General features: G+C 43.6%; 1 protein-coding gene across 1 annotated transcript in view; it reads left to right on the top strand.

Moving 5' to 3' along the window:
- The window catches only part of LOC130298336 (collagen alpha-2(I) chain-like), a 64,499-nt gene that overhangs the window by 13,236 nt on the left and 25,774 nt on the right, over positions 1–25,489 (top strand). The window lies entirely within an intron of this gene.

Below are 25,489 nucleotides of genomic sequence, written 5' to 3'. Positions count from 1 at the left end.
TAATGGAGGTATGCTTGCTGTACAGTGTATGTATAATGGAGGTATGCTTGCTGTACAGTGTATGTATAATGAATGTATGATTGCTGTACAGTCAGTGTATGTATAATGGATGTATGATTGCTGTACAGTGTATGTATAATGGAGGTATGCTTGCTGAACAGTGTATGTATAATGGATGTATGATTGCTGTACAGTGTATGTATAATGGAGGTATGCTTGCTGTACAGTGTATGTATAATGGAGGTATGATTGCTGTACAGTGTATGTATAATGGAGGTATGATTGCTGTACAGTATATGTATTCTGAATGTATGATTGCTGTACAGTGTATGTATAATGGAGGTATGATTGCTGTACAGTGTATGTATAATGGATGTATGATTGCTGTACAGTGTATGTATAATGGACAGGGCCGTCTTTAATTTTGATTGGACCCTGGGCAAGCAATTTTTTTTGGTCCCCCCGGACCCCCACCCCCATCCCACACACACTCGGGATCAGTACAGGATAAGTAATGTAATGTATGTACACAGTGACCTCACCAGCAGAATAGTGAGTACAGCTCTGGAGTATAATACAGGATATAACTCAGGATCAGTACAGGATAAGTAATGTAATGTATGTACACAGTGACCCCACCAGCAGAATAGTGAGTACAGCTCTGGAGTATAATACAGGATATAACTCAGGATCAGTACAGGATACGTACGGGGGAGGGGATTATCAGATTATGCATGTGAGGGGAGGATAATAATTATTATAATCCTCCCCTCACATATATGTAATATCTCCCCCTCACATGTATAATCTGATAATCCCCTCCTCACATGGATAATCCCCTCACATATAATCTGATTATGATATTATATATGTGAGGGGATAACCAGTGTGAGGAGGGGGTTATCAGATTATACATGTGAGGGGGAGATGTTACATATATGTGAGGGGAGGATTATAATAATCATTATTATCCTCCCCTCACATGTATAATTTCCTCCCTTCTCACATTATATAATAAATCCCCCCCACTCCCACACTATATAATAAATCCCCCCTCACATTATATAATAAATCCCCGCCCACATTATATAATAAATCCCCCCACACTATATAATAAATCCCCCCTCACATTATATAATAAATCCCCCCCACTCCCACACTATATAATAAATCCCCCCTCACATTATATAATAAATCCCCCCTCACATTATATAATAAATCCCCCCACACTATATAATAAATCCCCCCCCACATTATATAATAAATCCCCCCCACTCCCACACTATATAATAAATCCCCCCTCACATTATATAATAAATCCCCCCTCACATTATATAATAAATCCCCCCACACTATATAATAAATCCCCCCTCACATTACATAATAAATCCCCCCACACTATATAATATATCCCCCCTCACATTATATAATAAATCCCCCCACACTATATAATAAATCCCCCCCACACTATATAATAAATCCCCCCTCACATTATATAATAAATCCCCTCTCACATTATATAATAAATCCCCCCCACACTATATAATAAATCCCCCCTCACATTATATAATAAATCCCCCCCACACTATATAATAAATCCCCCCTCACATTATATAATAAATCCCCCCACACTATATAATAAATCCCCCCTCACATTATATAATAAATCCCCCCACACTATATAATATATCCCCCCTCACATTATATAATAAATCACCCCCACACTATATAATAAATCCCTCCTCATATTATATAATAAATCCCCCCCACACTATATAATAAATCCCCCTCACATTATATAATAAATCCCCCCCACACTATATAATAAATCCCCCTCACATTATATAATAAATCCCCCCCACCCCCAAACTATATAATAAATCCCCCCTCACATTATATAATAAATCCCCCCCACATTATATAATAAATCCCCCCCACCCCCACACTATATAATAAATCCCCCCTCACATTATATAATAAATCCCCCCCCACACTATATAATAAATCCCCCCTCACATTATATAATAAATCCCCCCTCACATTATATAATAAATCCCCCCCACACTATATAATAAATCCCCCCTCACATTATATAATAAATCCCCCCCACACTATATAATAAATCCCCCCTCACATTATATAATAAATCCCCCCCACCCCCACACTATATAATAAATCCCCCCCACCCCCACACTTTATATTAAATCCCCCCTCACATTATATAATAAATCACCTCCCCACACTATATAATAAATCCCCCCTGACATTATAAAATAAATCCCCCCCACACTATATAATAAATCCCCCCTCACATTATATAATAAATCCCCCCCACCCCCACACTATATAATAAATCCCCCCCACATTATATAATCCCCCCCACCCCCACACTATATAATAAATCCCCCCTCACATTATATAATAAATCCCCTCCCTACACTATATAATAAATCCCCCCTGACATTATATAATAAATCCCCCCCCACACTATATAATAAATCCCCCCCCACACTATATAATAAATCCCCCCTCACATTATATAATAAATCCCCCCCACACTATATAATAAATCCCCCCTCACATTATATAATAAATCCCCCCCTCACATTATATAATAAATCCCCCCTCACACTATATAATAAATCCCCCCTGACATTATATAATAAATCCCCCCTCACTTTATATAATAAATCCCCCCTCACACTATATAATAAATACCCCCACACATTATATAATAAATCCCCCCTCACATTATATAATAAATCCCCCCTCACATTATATAATAAATCCCCCCTCACATTATATAATAAATCCCCCCTCACACTATATAATAAATACCCCCACACATTATATAATAAATCCCCCCTCACATTATATAATAAATCCCTCCTCACATTATATAATAAATCCCCCCCACCCCACACTATATAATAAATCCCCCCTCACATTATATAATAAATCCCCCCTGACATTATATAATAAATCCCCCCTCACATTATATAATAAATCCCCCCTCACATTATATAATAAATCCCTCCTCACATTATATAATAAATCCCCCCCACCCCACACTATATAATAAATCCCCCCTCACATTATATAATAAATCCCCCCTCACATTATATAATAAATCCCCCCTCACACTATATAATAAATACCCCCACACATTATATAATAAATCCCTCCTCACATTATATAATAAATCCCCCCCACCCCACACTATATAATAAATCCCCCCTCACATTATATAATAAATCCCCCCTGACATTATATAATAAATCCCCCCTCACATTATATAATAAATCCCCCCTCACATTATATAATAAATCCCTCCTCACATTATATAATAAATCCCCCCCACCCCACACTATATAATAAATCCCCCTCACATTATATAATAAATCCCCCCTCACATTATATAATAAATCCCCCCCACACTATATAATAAATCCCCCCACACTATATAATAAATCCCCCCTCACACTATATAATAAATCCCCCCTCACATTATATAATAAATCCCCCCTCACATTATATAATAAATCCCCCCTCACACTATATAATAAATCCCCCCTCACATTATATAATAAATCCCCCCCACACTATATAATAAATCCCCCCCACATTATATAATAAATCCCCCCTCACATTATATAATAAATCCCCCCTCACATTATATAATAAATCCCCCCCACCCCACACTATATAATAAATCCCCCCTCACATTATATAATAAATCCCCCCTCACATTATATAATAAATCCCCCCTCACATTATATAATAAATCCCCCCTCACATTATATAATAAATCCCCCCTCACATTATATAATAAATCCCCCCTCACATTATATAATAAATCCCCCCTCACATTATATAATAAATCCCCCCTCACATTATATAATAAATCCCCCCTCACATTATATAATAAATCCCCCCTCACATTATATAATAAATCCCCCCTCACATTATATAATAAATCCCCCCTCACATTATATAATAAATCCCCCCTCACATTATATAATAAATCCCCCCTCACACTATATAATAAATCCCCCCTCACATTATATAATAAATCCCCCCCACCCCACACTATATAATAAATCCCCCCCACCCCACACTATATAATAAATCCCCCCTCACATTATATAATAAATCCCCCCACACTATATAATAAATCCCCCCTCACATTATATAATAAATCCCCCCTCACATTATATAATAAATCCCCTCTCACATTATATAATAAATCCCCCCTCACACTATATAATAAATCCCCCCTCACATTATATAATAAATCCCCCCCTCACATTATATAATAAATCCCCCCTCACATTATATAATAAATCCCCCCTCACACTATATAATAAATCCCCCCTCACACTATATAATAAATCCCCCCTCACACTATATAATAAATCCCCCCTCACACTATATAATAAATCCCCCCTCACACTATATAATAAATCCCCCCTCACACTATATAATAAATCCCCCCCACCCCACACTATATAATAAATCCCCCCTCACATTATATAATAAATCCCCCCTCACACTATATAATAAATCCCCCCTCACACTATATAATAAATCCCCCCTCACACTATATAATAAATCCCCCCCACCCCACACTATATAATAAATCCCCCCTCACACTATATAATAAATCCCCCCCACCCCACACTATATAATAAATCCCCCCTCACACTATATAATAAATCCCCCCACCCCACATTATATAATAAATCCCCCCTCACACTATATAATAAATCCCCCCTCACATTATATAATAAATCCCCCCTCACACTATATAATATATCCCCCCTCACACTATATAATAAATCCCCCCTCACACTATATAATAAATCCCCCCTCACACTATATAATAAATCCCCCCTCACATTATATAATAAATCCCCCCCACCCCACACTATATAATAAATCCCCCCACATTATATAATAAATCCCCCCCACCCCACACTATATAATAAATCCCCCCACATTATATAATAAATCCCCCCTCACATTATATAATAAATCCCCCCTCACATTATATAATAAATCCCCCCTCACATTATATAATAAATCCCCCCTCACATTATATAATAAATCCACCCCACACTATATAATAAATCCCCCCTCACATTATATAATAAATCCCCCCCTCACATTATATAATAAATCCCCCTCACATTATATAATAAATCCCCCCTCACATTATATAATAAATCCCCCCTCACATTATATAATAAATCCCCCCTCACATTATATAATAAATCCCCCCTCACATTATATAATAAATCCCCCCCACACACACACGCACACTATATAATAAATCCCCCCACACACACACATTATACATACTCACATATCCGGCGGTGGGTCCCCTAATGCGGCCTGGATCCTGGAAGCGGCCGTGTGGGGACTGAGAGGAGCGGGAGACTCTCTCCGCTCCGCTCCTCTCTATGATGCCGCCCGTGACGTCGTACGTCACCTCACGTGACCATCTCCCAGACAGCCATTGCGGTACTGGCTGCCTGGGGATGAGTGACGGCGGCGGCGGCGAACATAAAAAGGTAGCGTGCGGCGCAATACCCGCCCCCGCCCCCCCCCCCCGGGCCCCCTCCCACTAACATTTTGGCCGGGCCCCTGACGCCTGGCCCGCCAGCCTTTACCAGCTTTATCAGGGCCCATGGGGCATAAGGGGCGAGCTGCTTTTGGGCCCCCAGGAATTACAGGGCCCGGGGCAGCTGCTGCTTTTGCTCCACGGCCGCGGTGATTAGGGTGTGTCTGGGCACAACCGGCACACCCTGTGCGCACGCCTATGGATATGAGATAGATATGAGAGATAAATAGATATGAGATAGATACATAAATAGATAGATAGATAGATATGAGATAGATAGATATGAGAGATAAATAGATATGAGATAGATACATAAATAGATAGATATGAGATAGATAGATATGAGATAGATACATAGATAGATAGATATGAGATAGATAGATATGAGATAGATATGAGAGATAAATAGATATGAGATAGATACATAAATAGATAGATATGAGATAGATAGATATGAGATAGATACATAAATAGATAGATATGAGATAGATAGATATGAGATAGATATGAGAGATAAATAAATAGATAGATAGATAGATATGAGATAGATAAATATGAGATAGATATGAGAGATAAATAGATATGAGATAGATAGATACATAAATAGATAGATAGATATGAGATAGATAGATAAATAGAAAGATAGATATATATATATATATAAATAGATAGGTATGAGATAGATAGATATGAGATAGATAGATACATAAATAGATAGATAGATAGATATGAGATAGATAGATATGAGATAGATAGATATGAGATAGATATGAGAGATAAATAGATATGAGATAGATAGATACATAAATAGATAGTAGAAGAAGAACAGCACAGCCAATGGAAGAAAAAATATCGTAGGGGGGTGCACGCAGCTCCTGGATCCTTGGTTAGGGGATCATCTTTCAAACAGAAGAAAAAATCTTGTCCACAGCACCAAAGTTCATGAAAAAATGTGTTTTATTCCATAAAAGGTGTCAGTACAACAGCGCTGTTGTATTGACACCTTTTATGGAATAAAACACACATTTTTTCATGAACTTTGGTGCTGTGGACAAGATTTTTTCTTCTACATAAATAGATAGATAGATAGATATGAGATAGATAGATATGAGAAAGATAGATAGATATGAGAAAGATAGATAGATATGAGATAGATAGGAGATAGATAGATAGATAGATAGATATGAGAAAGATAGATAGATATGAGATAGATAGGAGATAGATAGATAGATAGATAGGAGATAGATAGGAGATAGATAGGAGATAGATAGGAGATAGATAGGAGATAGATAGGAGATAGATAGGAGATAGATAGGAGATAGATAGGAGATAGATAGGAGATAGATAGGAGATAGATAGGAGATAGATAGGAGATAGATAGGAGATAGATAGGAGATAGATAGGAGATAGATAGGAGATAGATAGGAGATAGATAGGAGATAGATAGGAGATAGATAGGAGATAGATAGGAGATAGATAGGAGATAGATAGGAGATAGATAGGAGATAGATAGGAGATAGATAGGAGATAGATAGGAGATAGATAGGAGATAGATAGGAGATAGATAGGAGATAGATAGGAGATAGATAGGAGATAGATAGGAGATAGATAGGAGATAGATAGGAGATAGATAGATAGATAGATAGATAGATAGATATGAGATAGATAGATATGAGATAGATAGATAGATAGATAGATAGATATGAGATAGATAGGAGATAGATAGATATGAGATAGATAGGAGATAGATAGATAGATATGAGATAGATAGGTATGAGATAGATTGATAGATAGGAGATAGATATGAGATAGATAGATATGAGATAGATAGATAGATAGGAGATAGATAGATAGATAGATATGAGATAGATAGGAGATAGATAGATATGAGATAGATAGATATGATATAGATAGATATGAGAAAGATAGATAGATAGATAGATAGATATGAGATACATAGATATGAGATAGATAGATAGGAGATAGATAGATATGAGAAAGATAGATATGAGATAGATAGGAGGTAGATAGATAGATAGATATGAGATACATAGATAGGAGATAGATAGATAGATATGAGATAGATAGATATGAGATAGATAGATATGAGAAAGATAGATATGAGATAGATAGATAGATAGGAGATAGATAGATATGAGATAGATAGGAGATAGATAGATAGATAGGAGATAGATAGATAGATGATAGATAGATATGAGATAGATAGATATGAGATAGATATGAGATAGATAGATAGATATGAGATAGATAGATATGAGATAGATAGATATGAGATAGATGGATATATAGATAGATAATAGATAGATGATTGATAGATAGATCCGTGTTTCCCAACTAGGGGGGCCTCCAGCTGTTGCAAAACTACAACTCCCAGTATGCTCATAAAGCCAAAGGAATGCTGGGAGTTGTAGTTTTGCAACAGCTGGAGGCCCCCTGGTTGGGAAACTGATCTATCTATATCATATCCATCTATCTCCTATCTAATCTATCATCTATCTGTCTATATCATATCTATCATCTATCTATCTATATCATATCTATGTATCTATCATCTATCTATCCATCTATTAATGTATCTTTCTATATATCATCTCTCTATCTATATATCATCTATCTATCTCATATCTATCTATCTATCTATCTATCTATCTATATATCTTCTATCTACCTATCTCATATCTATCTCATATCTATCTATCTATCTATATATCTTCTATCTACCTATCTATCTGTCATATCTATCTATTTCTGATCTATCTATCTCTCATCTATCTGAGTTAGATAGATAGATATGAGAAAAATAGATAGATAGATATGAGATAGATAGATAGATAGATAGATATGAGAAAGATAGATAGATAGACAGATAGATGCATGGATGGATGGATGGATATGAGATAGATAGGAGATAGATAGATAGATATGAGATAGATAGGAGATAGATAGATAGATAGATAGATAGATATGAGATAGATAGGAGATAGATAGATAGATAGATAGATAGATAGGAGATAGATAGATAGATATGAGATAGATAGATATGAGATAGATAGATATGAGATAGATAGATATGAGAAAGATAGATAGATATGAGAAAGATAGATAGATATGAGATAGATAGATATGAGATAGATGGATATATATATAGATAATAGATAGATGATTGATAGATAGATCCGTGTTTCCCAACTAGGGGGGCACCCAGCTGTTGCAAAACTACAACTCCCAGTATGCTCATAAAGCCAAAGGAATGCTGGGAGTTGTAGTTTTGCAACAGCTGGAGGCCCCCTGGTTGGGAAACTGATCTATCTATATCATATCCATCTATCTCCTATCTATCTAATCTATCATCTATCTGTCTATATCATATCTATCATCTATCTATATCATATCTATGTATCTATCATCTATCTATCTGTCTATATCATATCTATCATCTATCTATCTATATCATATCTATCTATCATCTATCTATCCATCTATTTATGTATCTTTCTATATATCATCTCTCTATCTATATATCATCTATCTATCTCATATCTATCTATCTATCTATCTATCTATATATCTTCTATCTACCTATCTCATATCTATCTCATATCTATCTATCTATCTATATATCTTCTATCTACCTATCTATCTCTCATATCTATCTATCTTTGATCTATCTATTTCTCATCTATCTCTCATCTATCTGAGTTAGATAGATAGATATGAGAAAAATAGATAGATAGATATGAGATAGATAGATAGATAGATATGAGATAGATAGATAGATATGAGATAGATAGATAGATAGACAGATAGATGCATGGATGGATGGATATGAGATAGATAGATAGACAGATAGATGCATGGATGGATGGATGGATGGATGGATGGATATGAGATAGATAGATAGATGATAGATAGGAGATTGATAGATAGGAGATAGATAGATAAATAGATCAGTGTTTCCCAACCTGAGGGCCTCCAGCTGTTGCAAAACTACAACTCCCAGTATGCTCATAAAGCCAAAAGAATGCTGGGAGTTGTAGTTTTGCAACAGCTGGAGGCCCCCTGGTTGGGAAACTGATCTATCTATATCATATCCATCTATCTCCTATCTATCTATCTATCTATCTAATCTATCATCTATCTATCTGTCTATATCATATCTATCATCTATCTATATCATATCTATGTATCTATCATCTATCTATCGATCTGTCTATCTATCATCTATCTATCCATTTATTTATGTATCTTTCTATATATCATCTCTCTATCTATATATCATCTATCTATCTCATATCTATCTATCTATATATCATCTATCTACCTATCTATCTCTCATATCTATCTATCTCATATCTATCTATCTATATATCATCTATCTACCTATCTATCTCTCATATCTATCTATCTTTGATCTATCTATTTCTGATCTATCTATCTCTCATCTATCTGAGTTAGATAGATAGATATGAGAAAGATAGATAGATAGATAGATATGAGATAGATAGATAGATATGAGATAGATAGATATGAGATAGATAGATAGATAGATAGACATGAGAAATATAGATAGACAGATAGATGCATGGATGGATGGATATGAGATAGATAGATAGATAGATAGATAGATGATTGATAGATAGGAGATAGATATGAGATAGATAGATAGGAAATAGATAGATAGGAGATAGATAGATAGGAGATTGATAGATAGATAAATAGATCAGTGTTTCCCAACCTGAGGGCCTCCAGCTGTTGCAAAACTACAACTCCCAGTATGCTCATAAAGCCAAAGGAATGCTGGGAGTTGTAGTTTTGCAACAGCTGGAGGCCCCCTGGTTGGGAAACACTGAACTACCTCCCACTGTCTCCCGAACTACAACTTTCTCCCTCTCCCCCAAGCAAGTTACTTACTTTAAAAGGGCAGCATGAGCAGTGGGCAGGTAAGTCTTCATACTGGTGGTGTCCGGGCCTGTATACACACAGCGGGCCTGCTCCACAAGGTCCAGTATACAGGGGAGAGGGGGAGGAGCTTCCTGTCTGCTCTTCCCAGTCTGCATAGCGCGGCCCCTGCGTGGTGACAGGGCTGCAGGCTGAAGGTTTATATAAAAAAGATGGCTCCGGGGGGGCGGGGGCTCGGGCCCCTTACTGGTGAACTAGCTGTACCCCCTGATAGCCATGAGAGCTGCTAGTGACCTACTGCTGCTAGGGGGGGCACAAGGGGGGGCCAATCATGATATAGGGGGGGCCGTGGCCCCCCTGCCCCCCCCCCCCCCCCCCTAGAGACGCCACTGAGAAGACCTGCTGTTACTACTTTGTAAGAGAGGGCACTTTGGTTTTCTTTTATTGCAATTTAAGTTGTTAGTTAATGAAAAATAATAAATATTGTTTTATATATAACTACAGTTAAGGGGAATGTTTTATCAGTTATTCTGCCTAAACATCGGGCAGCATAAAACTGGTGCAGACATCACGATCCCAGGACACCAGGAAAAACACTGAGACACTCGGTCATTCAGAGTCATCTTAGATTGAAAATCCTGCTGAAACCCCGGAAATGAGTCCCTGGGGCTGGTCCCAGCGGGGCGGGTGACGCATCTCTCCCTATGCCAATGGTCTCCAAACTGTGGACCTCCAGCTGTTGCTTAACTAAAACTCCCAGCAAAACTACAACTCCCAGCATGCCCAGACCATTTTTGGAACAACTAGCAGTCCACAGTTTGTAGTCCTAGTCCCTATACAGTTACATTCCTGGCTTCTGCACTACTACTGGAATTGTGTTCCTGGTATCTGGCACTTCCGGGTCAGGTGACGTCATATAACTAGCCATCCAATCAGAGGCTGAGGCTGGACATTGCTTCGGCCCATAACTGAATGAGCAGCTGTGTAACGTCACCTAACCCAGAAGCGCTGGACACTGGGAACTGAATTTCGTGATTCTGGCGGTAGCGCAAGAGCAAGGAAGAGAGGGTTTTTTTATACTGTCTTCCCCAAGCGTTAATACCACATTTCTGCCACAACATAGCTTTCTTATGGAGGCCTGGCAAATCAAATGTCAGGCTTCCCTGTCCCTTCCCTGCTGCCGGCGGCTGCCACAATGACACAATGCTGTGGGGCTGGTATGATCATTTTTTCAGGGTTGGTTTTTAGCCCCAGTTCTGCCCTGGGTGGAGAGAGATATATCTAGCTAAGGCTGCATTCACACCACAATTGTTACAAACCGGATCTGGCTGGGAGATGTGAAAACCAGGCGCTCCCGTATCTCAGCCGGACCCGGACCACATCTCGTTTGAAGGAGCCGACCGGAGTCAGATAATGTCTCCAGTCGGATCAGTTTTGCCCCGTATCCAGATTTGTGACCGTACTTAAAACTGTAGTATACCACGGTTTTAAGTCTGGTCACAAAACCGGATATGGGGCAAAAATAAGCCGACCGGAGTCACTATTTCACTCCGGTCGGCTCATTCAAATGAGATGAGATGGGGGCCGGGTCCGGCTGAGATACGGGAGTGCCTGGTTTTCACATATCCCTATCGGATCCGGTCCCGTATGTAACAATCGTGGGGTGAATACAGCCTAATGTGGAATGGAGGTAGAAGTGGGAAGAAGCCTGCCTACCTACCTAATATATTAAGGCTGAACATTTACTTAGCTAAGAAGGGGAGAGGGAAGGGGGGCACCTTTGTAGTGTTGGTATCTATCTGTATATGATCACTGTATGGAGTTAACCTTGGTCTTTGCCTAGTGGATTTTTTTCATTAGCAGTGTGGGGATATTAGTCATTCTGCGGTGATACTGGTCATGATGTGGCGATATTACTTGTCCCTTGTATACTGATATTGATAATTTCAATGTCAGTTCACAGGATTTGATCAGTAACAGTATGACGGTAATATGTATGGGCATAATATTCCTCCTTGTATACTGGTAATATTGGTTTCAGTATACAGGATTTGGCTAGTAACAGTATGATGGTAATATGTATGGGGATAATATTCCTCCTTGTATACTGGTATTATTGGTAATATTACTCTCAACATACAGGATTTGGTCAGTAACAGTATGACGGTAATATGTATGGTGATAATTTTCCTCCTTGTATACTGGCATTATTGTTAATATTGCTATCAATATACCGGATTTTCACATATAGCCTTTTTAAAACATTGCTGCCATTTTTCATTATAAGCAGGGCCGGTGTTATGGCGGGGCAAACCAGGCAATTGCCTAGGGCCCCCATCCCCCAGGGGTCCTGCCGTCTGCTCAGTAGGGGGGGGGGGCAACTGTTATAAAGTGGCCGCAGCGTTGGCTTCTTGTTAAAGATTAGCAGTCTGGCCGTGGCCACTTTAAAACAGTGATCAGCTCCGGGCCCCGTGCCCGCAGGGGGGCCCCGTCACATTCGGGACATCCCTGTGTCCCGAAAAATCTTTTCAGGCCACAAGGATGCCCCGTTTACTTCATAGCGGCCCCGCGTTAACTTTAAAAACGCTGGGGCCGTTGGGAGGAAGCGCACGCAGTGACGGCACTGAAGTCACGTGCGTGCGCCCATAGCAACAGTACAGCAGAGCGCAGCTGTGAGGAGGACGTGCGGGTATGGTAAGTGACCTGCGGTCATCTTCAGTGTTCCGACCGCTGCTCCCGGGATGGCCCATAGGCCATAGCAGTAGATCGTGACCGGGATGGCCCATAGGCCATAGCAGTAGATCGTGATCCAGGAGCGGTGGTCGGAATACTCAAGTGGGGCAGTAAACAGGCATACAGCCTCCAGCCATACATTGTATATGGCTGAAGGCTGTATGTCTGTAGGGGAACATTAGTTGTACTATAATTCCACCACATTTGGTGCAGTATAGTTCCCCCACATTAAGTGCAGTCACTTAATGTGGGGATCTATACTGCACCAAATGTGGTGGAATTATAGTGCACCTAATGTGGGGGAACTATACTGAACCTAATGTGGGGAATTATACTGCACCTAATGTGGGGGAACTATACTGCACCTAATGTGGGGAATTATACTGCACCTAATGTGAGGGAACTACTGTATACTGCACCTAATGTGGGGGAACTATACTGCACCTAATGTGGGGGAACTACTGTATACTGCACCTAATGTGGGGAAACTACTGTACTTCACCTAATGTGGGGAACTACTGTATACTGCACCTAATGTGGGGAACTACTGTATACTGCACCTAATGTGGGAGGACTACTGTATACTGCACCTAATGTGGGGCAACTACTGTATACTGCACCTAATGTGGGGAAACTACTGTACTTCACCTAATGTGGGGAACTACTGTATACTGCACCTAATGTGGGGGGACTACTGTATACTGCACCTAATGTGGGGGGGACTACTGTATACTGCACCTAATGTGGGGGGACTACTGTATACTGCACCTAATGTGGGGGGACTACTGTATACTGCACCTAATGTGGGGGGACTACTGTATACTGCACCTAATGTGGGGGGATTACTGTATACTGCACCTAATGTGGGGGGACTATTGTATACTGCACCTAATGTGGGAAACTACTGTATACTGCACCTAATGTGGGGAACTACTGTATACTGCAGCTAATGTGGAGGGACTACTGTATACTGCACCTAATGTGGAGGGACTACTGTATACTGCACCTAATGTGGGAGACTATACTGCACCTAATGTGGGGAACTATACTGCACCTAATGTGGGGAACTATACTGCCAACCTAATGTGGGGGAACTATACTGCCAACCTAATGTGGGGGAACTATACTGCCAACCTAATGTGGGGGAACTATACTGCACCTAATGTGGGGAATTATACTGCACCTAATGTGAGGGAACTATACTGCACCTAATGTGGGGGAACTATACTGCACCTAATGTGGGGGAACTATACTGCACCTAATGTGGGGGAACTATACTGCACCTAATGTGGGGGAACTATACTGCACCTAATGTGGGGGAACTATATTGCACCTAATGTGGGGGAACTATACTGCACCTAATGTGGGGGAACTATACTGCACCTAATGTGGGGGAACTATACTGCACCTAATGTGGGGGAACTATACTGCACCTAATGTGGGGGAACTACACTGCACCTAATGTGGGGGAACTACACTGCACCTAATGTGGGGGAACTACACTGCACCTAATGTGGGGGAACTACACTGCACCTAATGTGGGGGAACTACACTGCACCTAATGTGGGGGAACTACACTGCACCTAATGTGGGGGAACTATACTGCACCTAATGTGGGGGAACTATACTGTACCTAATGTGGGGAACTATACTGCACCTAATGTGGGGGAACTACTGTATACTGCACCTAATGTGGGGGAACTACTGTATACTGCACCTAATGTGGTGAACTACTGTATACTGCACCTAATGGTGGGGAATTATACTGCACCTAATGCGGGGGAATTACTGTATACTGCACCTAATGTGGGGGAACTACTGTATACTGCACCTAATGTGGGGGAACTACTGTATACTGCACCTAATGTGGGGAATTATACTGCACCTAATGTGGGGGAACTACTGTATACTGCACCTAATGTGGGGGAACTTCTGTATACTGCACCTAATGTGGGGAACTACTGTATACTGCTCCTAATGTGGGGGGACTACTGTATACTGCACCTAATGTGGGGGGACTACTGTATACTGCACCTAATGTGGGGGGATTACTGTATACTGCACCTAATGTGGGGGGGATTACTGTATACTGCACCTAATGTGGGGGGACTACTGTATACTGCACCTAATGTGGGGAACTACTGTATACTGCACCTAATGTGGGGAACTACTGTATACTGCACCTAATGTGGGGGGACTACTGTATACTGCACCTAATGTGGGGGGACTACTGTATACTGCACCTAATGTGGGGGGATTACTGTATACTGCACCTAATGTGGGGGGATTACTGTATACTGCACCTAATGTGGGGGGACTACTGTATACTGCACCTAATGTGGGGAACTACTGTATACTGCACCTAATGTGGGGAACTACTGTATACTGCACCTAATGTGGAGGGACTATACTGCACCTAATGTGGGGAACTATTTTGCACCTAATGTGGGGAACTATACTGCCAACCTAATGTGGGGGAACTATACTGCCAACCTAATGTGGGGGAACTATACTGCCAACCTAATGTGGAGAACTATACTGCACCTAATGTGGAGAACTATACTGCACCTAATGTGGAGAACTATACTGCACCTAATGTGGAGAGCTATACTGCACCTAATGTGGAGAGCTATACTGCACCTAATGTGGGGGAACTATACTGCACCTAATGTGAGGGAACTACACTGCACCTAATGTGGGGGAACTACACTGCACCTAATGTGGGGGAACTATACTGCACCTAATGTGGGGGAACTATACTGCACCTAATGTGGGGGAACTATACTGCACCTAATGTGGGGGAACTATACTGCACCTAATATGGGGAACTATACTGCACCTAATGTGGGGGAACTACACTGCACCTAATGTGGGGGAACTACTGTATACTGCACCTAATGTGGGAGAACTACTGTATACTGCACCTAATGTGGGGAACTACTGTATACTGCACCTAATGGGGGGAATTATACTGCACCTAATGGGGGGGAATTATACTGCACCTAATGCGGGGGAACTACTGTATACTGCAACTAATGTGGGGGAACTACTGTATACTGCACCTAATGTGGGGGAACTACTGTATACTGCACCTAATGTGGGGAATTATATTGCACCTCATGTGGGGGAACTACTGTATACTGCACCTAATGTGGGGAATTATACTGCACCTAATGTGGGGAACTATACTGACAACCTAATGTGGGGGAACTACTGCCAACCTAATGTGGGGGAACTATACTGCCAACCTAATGTGGGGGAACTATACTGCCAACCTAATGTGGGGGAACTATACTGCACCTAATGTGGAGAACTATACTGCACCTAATGTGGAGAGCTATACTGCACCTAATGTGGAGAGCTATACTGCACCTAATGTGGAGAGCTATACTGCTCCTAATGTGGGGGACTATACTGCACCAATGTGTGGGACTATACTGCACCTAATGTGGGGAACTATACTGCACCTAATGTGGGGGACTATCAGGGCCGTTTGAAGTAATTTGGGGGCCCCAAGCAAAATGGACATGGAGGCCCCCCCTCCATAGTAACGCCGACCCTTGAATTCTGGGAGCGCAACGTGAGCGAACGTCAATACGACGCACATTAGGTGCAGCAGTGTTCCCCCTACATTAGGTGCAGCAGAGATCCCCCACATTAGGTAGGCAGTCTTCCCCCCACATTAGGTAGGCAGTGTTTCCCCCACATTAGGTGCAGCAGTGTTCCCTACCCATACCCGCTGTCCAGACCCCCCCCCGGGCCATTTTTTTGGTGGGGGTTTGACTGCTGAGACCCCCACCGATCACCTCGGTTAAAATGGTTCTCCAGCTGTTGGAAAGCTAAAACTCCCATCATTCTGGAGAGCCTCTGGCAATGGGAGTTGTAGTTTTGTAACAGCTGAAGAGCCACAGATTGGACACAGTTTTACCCATCATCACTGCAGAACTTACAAGTGACTACAGCTCTGATGGGACAGTCAGGAGAATACACAATGATAGTGACCTGAGTGACGTCTTCTGACTTGAGTGATATCTTCTCTGTTATCTTTTCTTCTTCATCTGGTCCAGAGACCAGGTCTTCCTCCAGCTCCATCTTCTCTGCAGAGTCTGACATCCAGGCATCATTGGCTCCTCACTGTCAGCAGATCCTCATCCTCTGCATGAAGACAGTAATCATTATAACCTTGCCAGAAAGTGTACTCTAAATAATATACTGCCCCACACTGTACCCTGAAGATAATGCTGCCTCACACTGTACCTTGAATATAATACTGCCACACACTGTACCCTGAATATAATGCTGCCTCACACTGTACCTTGAATATAATACTGTCACACACTGTACCCTGAATATAATGCTGCCACACACTGTACCCTGACTATAATTCTGCCACACACTGTACCCTGAATATAATACTGCCACACTGTACCCTGAATATAATGCTTCCACACACTGTACCCCTGAATATAATACTGCCCCACACTGTACCCTGAATATAATCCTGCCACACATTGTACCCCCTGAATATAATACTGCCACACACTGTACCCTGAATATAATGCTGCCACACACTGTACCCTGAATATAATGCTGCCTCACACTGTACCCTGAATATTATACTGCCACACACTGTACCCTGAATATTATGCTGCCACACACTGTACCCTGACTATAATTCTGCCACACACTGTACCCTGACTATAACACTGCCCCACACTGTACCCTGAAGATAATGCTGCCTCACACTGTACCTTGAATATAATACTGCCACACACTGTACCCTGAATATAATGCTGCCACACACTGTACCCTGACTATAATGCTGCCACACACTGTACCCTGACTATAATGCTGCCACACACTGTACCCTGACTATAATTCTGCCACACACTGTACCCTGAATATAATGCTGCCACACACTGTACCCTGAATATAATGCTGCTCCACACTGTATCCACTGAATATAATGCTTCCACACACTGTACCCTGAAAATAATACTGCCACACACTGTACCCTGAAAATAATACTGCCACACACTGTACCCTGAAAATAATACTGCCACACACTGTACCTTGAAAATAATACTGCCACACACTGTACCCTGAATATAATGCTTCCACACACTGTACCCCTGAATATAATACTGCCACACACTGTACCCCTGAATATAATGCTGCCACACACTGTACCCTGAATATAATGCTGCTCCACACTGCATCCACTGAATACAATACTGCCACACATGCATACACATCATATATACATATACCTCTCCTCATTATTACTATAACTCCCCCCCCCCCCCCCACCTCTCCTCATCACTATTATAACCGGGGGGGGGGGGGGATGAGGAGAGGTGCAGGGGGGGGGGGGGCACCTCTCATGACCCCCATAACACCCCCCTGCATCTCTCATGACCCCCATAACACCCCTCCTGCATCTCTCATGACCCCCCATAACACCCCCCTTCATCTCTCATGACCCCCATAACACCCCACTGCATCTCTCATGACCCCCATAACACCCCCTGCATCTCTCATGACCCCCCTAACACCCCCTGCATCTCTCATGACCCCCATAACACCCCCTGCATCTCTCATGACCCCCATAACACCCCACTGCATCTCTCATGATCCCCATAACACCCCCCTGCATCTCTCATGACCCCCATAACACCCCCCTGCATCTCTCATGACCCCCATAACACCCCCTGCATCTCTCATGACCCCCATAACACCCCCTGCATCTCTCATGACCCCCATAACACCCCCACTGCATCTCTCATGATCCCCATAACACCCCCTGCATCTCTCATGACCCCCATAACACCCCCTGCATCTCTCATGACCCCCATAACACCCCCCTGCATCTCTCATGACCCCCATAACACCCTCCTGCATCTCTCATGACCCCCATAACACCCCTCCTGCATCTCTCATGACCCCCATAACACCCCTCCTGCATCTCTCATGACCCCCATAACACCCCCCTGCATCTCTCATGACCCCCATAACACCCTCCTGCATCTCTCATGACCCCCATAACACCCCTCCTGCATCTCTCATGACCCCCATAACACCCCTCCTGCATCTCTCATGACCCCCATAACACCCCTCCTGCATCTCTCATGACCCCCATAACACCCCCCTGCATCTCTCATGACCCCCATAACACCCCACTGCATCTCTCATGACCCCCATAACACCTCTCCTGCATCTCTCATGACCCCCATAACACCCCCTGCATCTCTCATGACCCCCATAACACCCCCTGCATCTCTCATGATCCCCATAACACCCCCTTGCATCTCTCACGATCCCCATAACACCCCGCCTGCATCTCTCATGACCCCCATAACACCCCACTGCATCTCTCATGACCCCCATAACACCCCACTGCATCTCTCATGACCCCCATAACACCCCACTGCATCTCTCATGACCCCCATAACACCTCTCCTGCATCTCTCATGACCCCCATAACACCTCTCCTGCATCTCTCATGATCCCCATAACACCCCCCTGCATCTCTCATGACCCCCATAACACCCCCCCTGCATCTCTCATGACCCCCATAACACCCCCCCTGCATCTCTCATGATCCCCATAACACCCCCCTGCATCTCTCATGATCCCCATAACACCCCCCTGCATCTCTCATGATCCCCATAACACCCCCCTGCATCTCTCATGACCCCCATAACACCCCCCTGCATCTCTCATGACCCCCATAACACCCCCCTGCATCTCTCATGACCCCCATAACACCCTCCTGCATCTCTCATGACCCCCATAACACCCCTCCTGCATCTCTCATGACCCCATAACACCCCCTGCATCTCTCATGACCCCCATAACACCCCTCCTGCATCTCTCATGACCCCCATAACACCCCCCCTGCATCTCTCATGACCCCCATAACACCCCCCCTGCATCTCTCATGACCCCCATAACACCCCCCTGCATCTCTCATGACCCCCATAACACCCTCCTGCATCTCTCATGACCCCCATAACACCCCTCCTGCATCTCTCATGACCCCCATAACACCCCTCCTGCATCTCTCATGACCCCATAACACCCCCCCTGCATCTCTCATGATCCCCATAACACCCCTCCTGCATCTCTCATGACCCCCATAACACCCCTCCTGCATCTCTCATGACCCCCATAACACCCCCTGCATCTCTCATGACCCCCATAACACCCCCTGCATCTCTCATGACCCCCATAACACCCCCTGCATCTCTCATGACCCCCATAACACCCCTCCTGCATCTCTCATGACCCCATAACACCCCCCCTGCATCTCTCATGATCCCCATAACACCCCTCCTGCATCTCTCATGACCCCCATAACACCCCTCCTGCATCTCTCATGACCCCCATAACACCCCCTGCATCTCTCATGACCCCCATAACACCCCCTGCATCTCTCATGACCCCCATAACACCCCCTGCATCTCTCATGACCCCCATAACACCCCCCTGCATCTCTCATGACCCCCATAACACCCCTCCTGCATCTCTCATGACCCCCATAACACCCCCTGCATCTCTCATGACCCCCATAACACCCCTCCTGCATCTCTCATGACCCCCATAACACCCCTCCTGCATCTCTCATGACCCCATAACACCCCCCTGCATCTCCCATGACCCCCATGACACCCCCCCCCCCCCCCCACACACACACACACACACACACACACACACACAAACACCTCTCATCACCATTGCAGTCCCCTGACAACCATACAATCCCCCGGGCCCCCCGCACCAGTTTACTTACCCTGCCGGGGATCGTTGCAGAGGCGGGAGTCTGCTGCTGCTCCTGTCACTGCACGGAGGATGCTGGAGGTTCCCGCGGGGACGCAAGCAGGGACAGGTCAGGTGATTGGCGTAGACGTGCGTGCCTGCGCGGGGCACGTGACGTCTCTACTCCAATCATCCCCTGACCTGTCCGGTGCCGGCCCTGCTTTGCTTCTTAAGGGGCCCGCGCCCCTCAAAAATGTAATTTTGGTGAAATGTGCGGGCCCCCCGAAGTGTCCCGTCGCTACAGGACGGGCAAGCACCGGCTCTGCTCGGGGCCCCCCAGCCAGCTCGGGGCCCCAAGCAATTGCTTGGTTTGCCGGTCCGGTAGCGACGGGCCTGGGGACTATACTGCACCAATGTGTGGGACTATACTGCACCTAATGTGGGGAACTATACTGCACCTACTGTGGGGAACTATACTGCACCTAATGCGGGGGAACTATACTGCACCTAATGTGGGGAACTATACTGCACCTAATGTGGGGAGAACTATACTGCACCTAATGTGGAGGGAACTATACTGCACCTAAAGTGGGAGGAACTATACTGCACCTAATGTGGGGAACTATACTGCACCTAATGTGGGGAACTATACTGCACCTAATGTGGGGAGAACTATACTGCACCTAATGTGGGGAGAACTATACTGCACCTAATGTGGGGGAACTATACTGCACCTAATGTGGGGAACTATACTGCACCTAATGTGGGGGAACTATACTGCACCTAATGTGGGGGAACTATACTGCACCTAATGTGGAGGGAACTATACTGCACCTAATGTGGGGGAACTATACTGCACCTAATGTGGAGGGAACTATACTGCACCTAATGTGGGGAACTATACTGCACCAATGTGGGGAGAACTATACTGCACCTAATGTGGGGGATCTATACTGCACCTAATGTGGGGAACTATACTGCACCTAATGTGGGGGACTATACTGCACCTAATGTGGGGAGAACTATACTGCACCTAATGTGGAGGGAACTATACTGCACCTAATGTGGGGGAACTATACTGCACCTAATGTGGGGAGAACTATACTGCACCTAATGTGGGGAGAACTATACTGCACCAATGTGTGGGACTACACTGCACCTAATGTGGGGGAACTATACTGCACCTAATGTGGGGAGAACTATACTGCACCTAATGTGGGGAGAACTATACTGCACCTAATGTGGGGGAACTATACTGCACCTAATGTGAGGAACTATACTGCACCTAATGTGGGGGAACTATACTGCACCTAATGAGGGGGGGATTATATACTGCACCTAATGTGGGGGAACTATACTGCCAACCTAATGTGGGGAGCTATACTGCACCTAATGTGGAGGGAACTGTACTGCACCTAATGTGGAGAGCTATACTGTACCTAATGTGGGGAACTATACTGCACCTAATGTGGGGGCACTATACTGCACCTAATGAGGGGGGGGGACTATATACTGCACCTAATGTGGGGGAACTATACTGTCAACCTAATGTGGGGAGCTATACTGTACCTAATGAGGGGGGGGGGAGGACTATATATTGCACCTAATGTGGGGGAACTATACTGCCAAGCTAATGTGGGGATCTATACTGCACCTAATGTGGAGGGAACTGTACTGCACCTAATGTGGAGAGCTATACTGCAACTAATGTGGAGAACTATACTGCACCTAATGTGGAGAACTATACTGCACCTAATGTGGGGAGAACTATACTGCACCTAATGTGGGGAGAACTATACTGCACCTAATGTGGGGAGAACTATACTGCACCTAATGTGGGGAGAACTATACTGCACCTAATGTGGGGGAACTATACTGTACCTAATATGGGGAGAACTATACTGCACCTGAAGTGGGGGAACTATACAGCCAACCTAATGTGGGGGAACTATACTGCACCTAATGTGGGGGACTGTACTGCACCCAATGTGGGGGACTATACTGCACCTAATGTGGGGAGAACTATACTGCACCTAATGTGAAGAGCTATACTGCACCTAATGTGGGGGAACTATACTGCACCTAATGTGGGGAACTATACTGCACCTAATGTGGGGGAACTACACTGCACCTAATGTGGGGGAACTATACTGCACCTAATGAGGGGGGACTATATACTGCACCTAATGTGGGGGAACTATACTGCCAACCTAATGTGGGGAGCTATACTGCACCTAATGTGGAGGGAACTGTACTGCACCTAATGTGGAGAGCTATACTGTACCTAATGTGGTGAACTATACTGCATCTAATGTGCGGGAACTATACTGCACCTAATGAGGGGGGGGGGGGATTATATACTGCACCTAATGTGGGGGAACTATAATGCCAGCCTAATGTGGAGAGCTATACTGCACCTAATGTGCAGGGAACTGTACTGCACCTAATGTGGAGAGCTATACTGCACCTAATGTGGGGAGAACTATACTGCACCTAATGTGGGGAGAACTATACTGCACCTAATGTGGGGAGAACTATACTGCACCTAATGTGGGGAGAACTATACTGCACCTAATGTGGGGAGAACTATACTGCACCTAATGTGGGGAGAACTATACTGCACCTAATGTGGGGAGAACTATACTGCACCTAATGTGGGGGAACTATACTGTATCTAATGTGGGGAGAACTATACTGCACGTGAAGTGGGGGAACTATACTGCACCTAATGTGGGGAGAACTATACTGCACCTAATGTGAAGAGCTATACTGCACCTAATGTGGGGAACTATACTGCCCCTAATGTGGGGAACTATACTGCACTTAATGTGGGGAACTATACTGCACCTAATGTGGAGAACTATACTGCACCTAATGTGGGGGAACTATACTGCCAAACTAATGTGGGGAGCTATACTGCACCTAATGTGGAGGGAACTGTACTGCACCTAATGTGGAGAGCTATACTGCACCTAATGTGGGGAGAACTATACTGCACCTAATGTGGGGAGAACTATACTGCACCTAATGTGGCGGACTATACTGCACCTAATGTGGGGGAACTATACTGTACCTAATGTGGGGAGAACTATACTGCACCTAAAGTGGGGGAACTATACAGCACCTGAAGTGGGGGAACTATACTGCACCTTATGTGGGGGACTATACTGCACCTAATGTGGGGGACTATACTGCACCTAATGTGGGGAGAACTATACTGCACCTAATGTGGGGGACTATACTGCACCTAATGTGGGGGAACTATACTGTACCTAATGTGGGGAGAACTATACTGCACCTGAAGTGGGGGAACTATACTGCACCTAATGTGGGGAGAACTATACTGCACCTAATGAGGGGGACTATACTGCACCTAATGTGGGGGAACTATACTGCACCTAATGTGGGGGAACTATACTGCACACCTAATGTGGGTGAGCTATACTCTTTACCTAATGTGGGGGGAACTATACAAAAATATAAAATTGTACTATTTTGATCCCTATAACTCTTATTTTTCTGTATATGGGGATGTGAGGGTCATTTTTTGCGCTGTGATTTGTAGTTTTTATCGGTACCATTTTTGTTTTGATGGGACTTTTCAATAGCTTTTTAGATATTTTTTTTATAGTATTTGAAGTGACCAAAATTGTTCAAATCTAGTTAGTGCACTACTATGACTTTTGGGGCCCCACTTTTGATTTTGCCTAAGGCCACGCTAAGCCTAAAACCAGCCCTGATTATAAGGGAGTGTTGTGCCATTTTACTTTTTGAATTTGTGGTGGACTATGATCAGGTCTTGGTCGCTGACACCACTTTATTGAAACATTTGGCAAAGTACTGGTGTATTCCTTCTGTGATATATATATATATGTATAGCCACGCAAAGTGATACGCCTGTGCTCGGTGGCTGTTTGCCGGCACAATGACACAATGCTGTGGGGCTGGTATACAGTAATTTCCAGGGCTGGATTTCATCCCCAGTCCGGCCCTGTCCCAAGGATAGGGGATAAGTTTCAGATTGCGGGGGTCCGACCGCTGGGGGGCCCCGTGATCTCCTGTACGGGGCCCTGGCTCGCTGGCCAGATAGCGCAGGTTGACCGCCAGATGAAGGGGCAGCTGACACGCCCCCTCAAAAAAAGCGCTATAGCAGAGCCAGAAATTGCCAAAGGCAGCGCTGCATCAGTCCCCCAAAAAATGTGAGTTCCTGGATTTAAATATCTATATTCAGGATGGCTGTTCGCATACTGCCAACTATTTTAAGGAGGTGGATGCAAACAGATACCTCGACTTTAACAGTTGCCATCTTAAATAATGGAAGAAGAACATTCCATTCGGTCAAATGAAAAGAATCCGAAGGAATTGTTCTTCCACACAAAAATACCTACAACAACTAGAGAACCTGGAGGATGGTTTTAAACAAAAAGGGTATCCCAAACCCCTTATACAAGGAGC

Source organism: Hyla sarda, assembly GCF_029499605.1.
Source record: "Hyla sarda isolate aHylSar1 chromosome 2 unlocalized genomic scaffold, aHylSar1.hap1 SUPER_2_unloc_13, whole genome shotgun sequence".
Taxonomy (NCBI): Eukaryota; Metazoa; Chordata; class Amphibia; order Anura; family Hylidae; genus Hyla; species Hyla sarda.
This window is presented reverse-complemented; position numbering and strand designations above follow the sequence as displayed.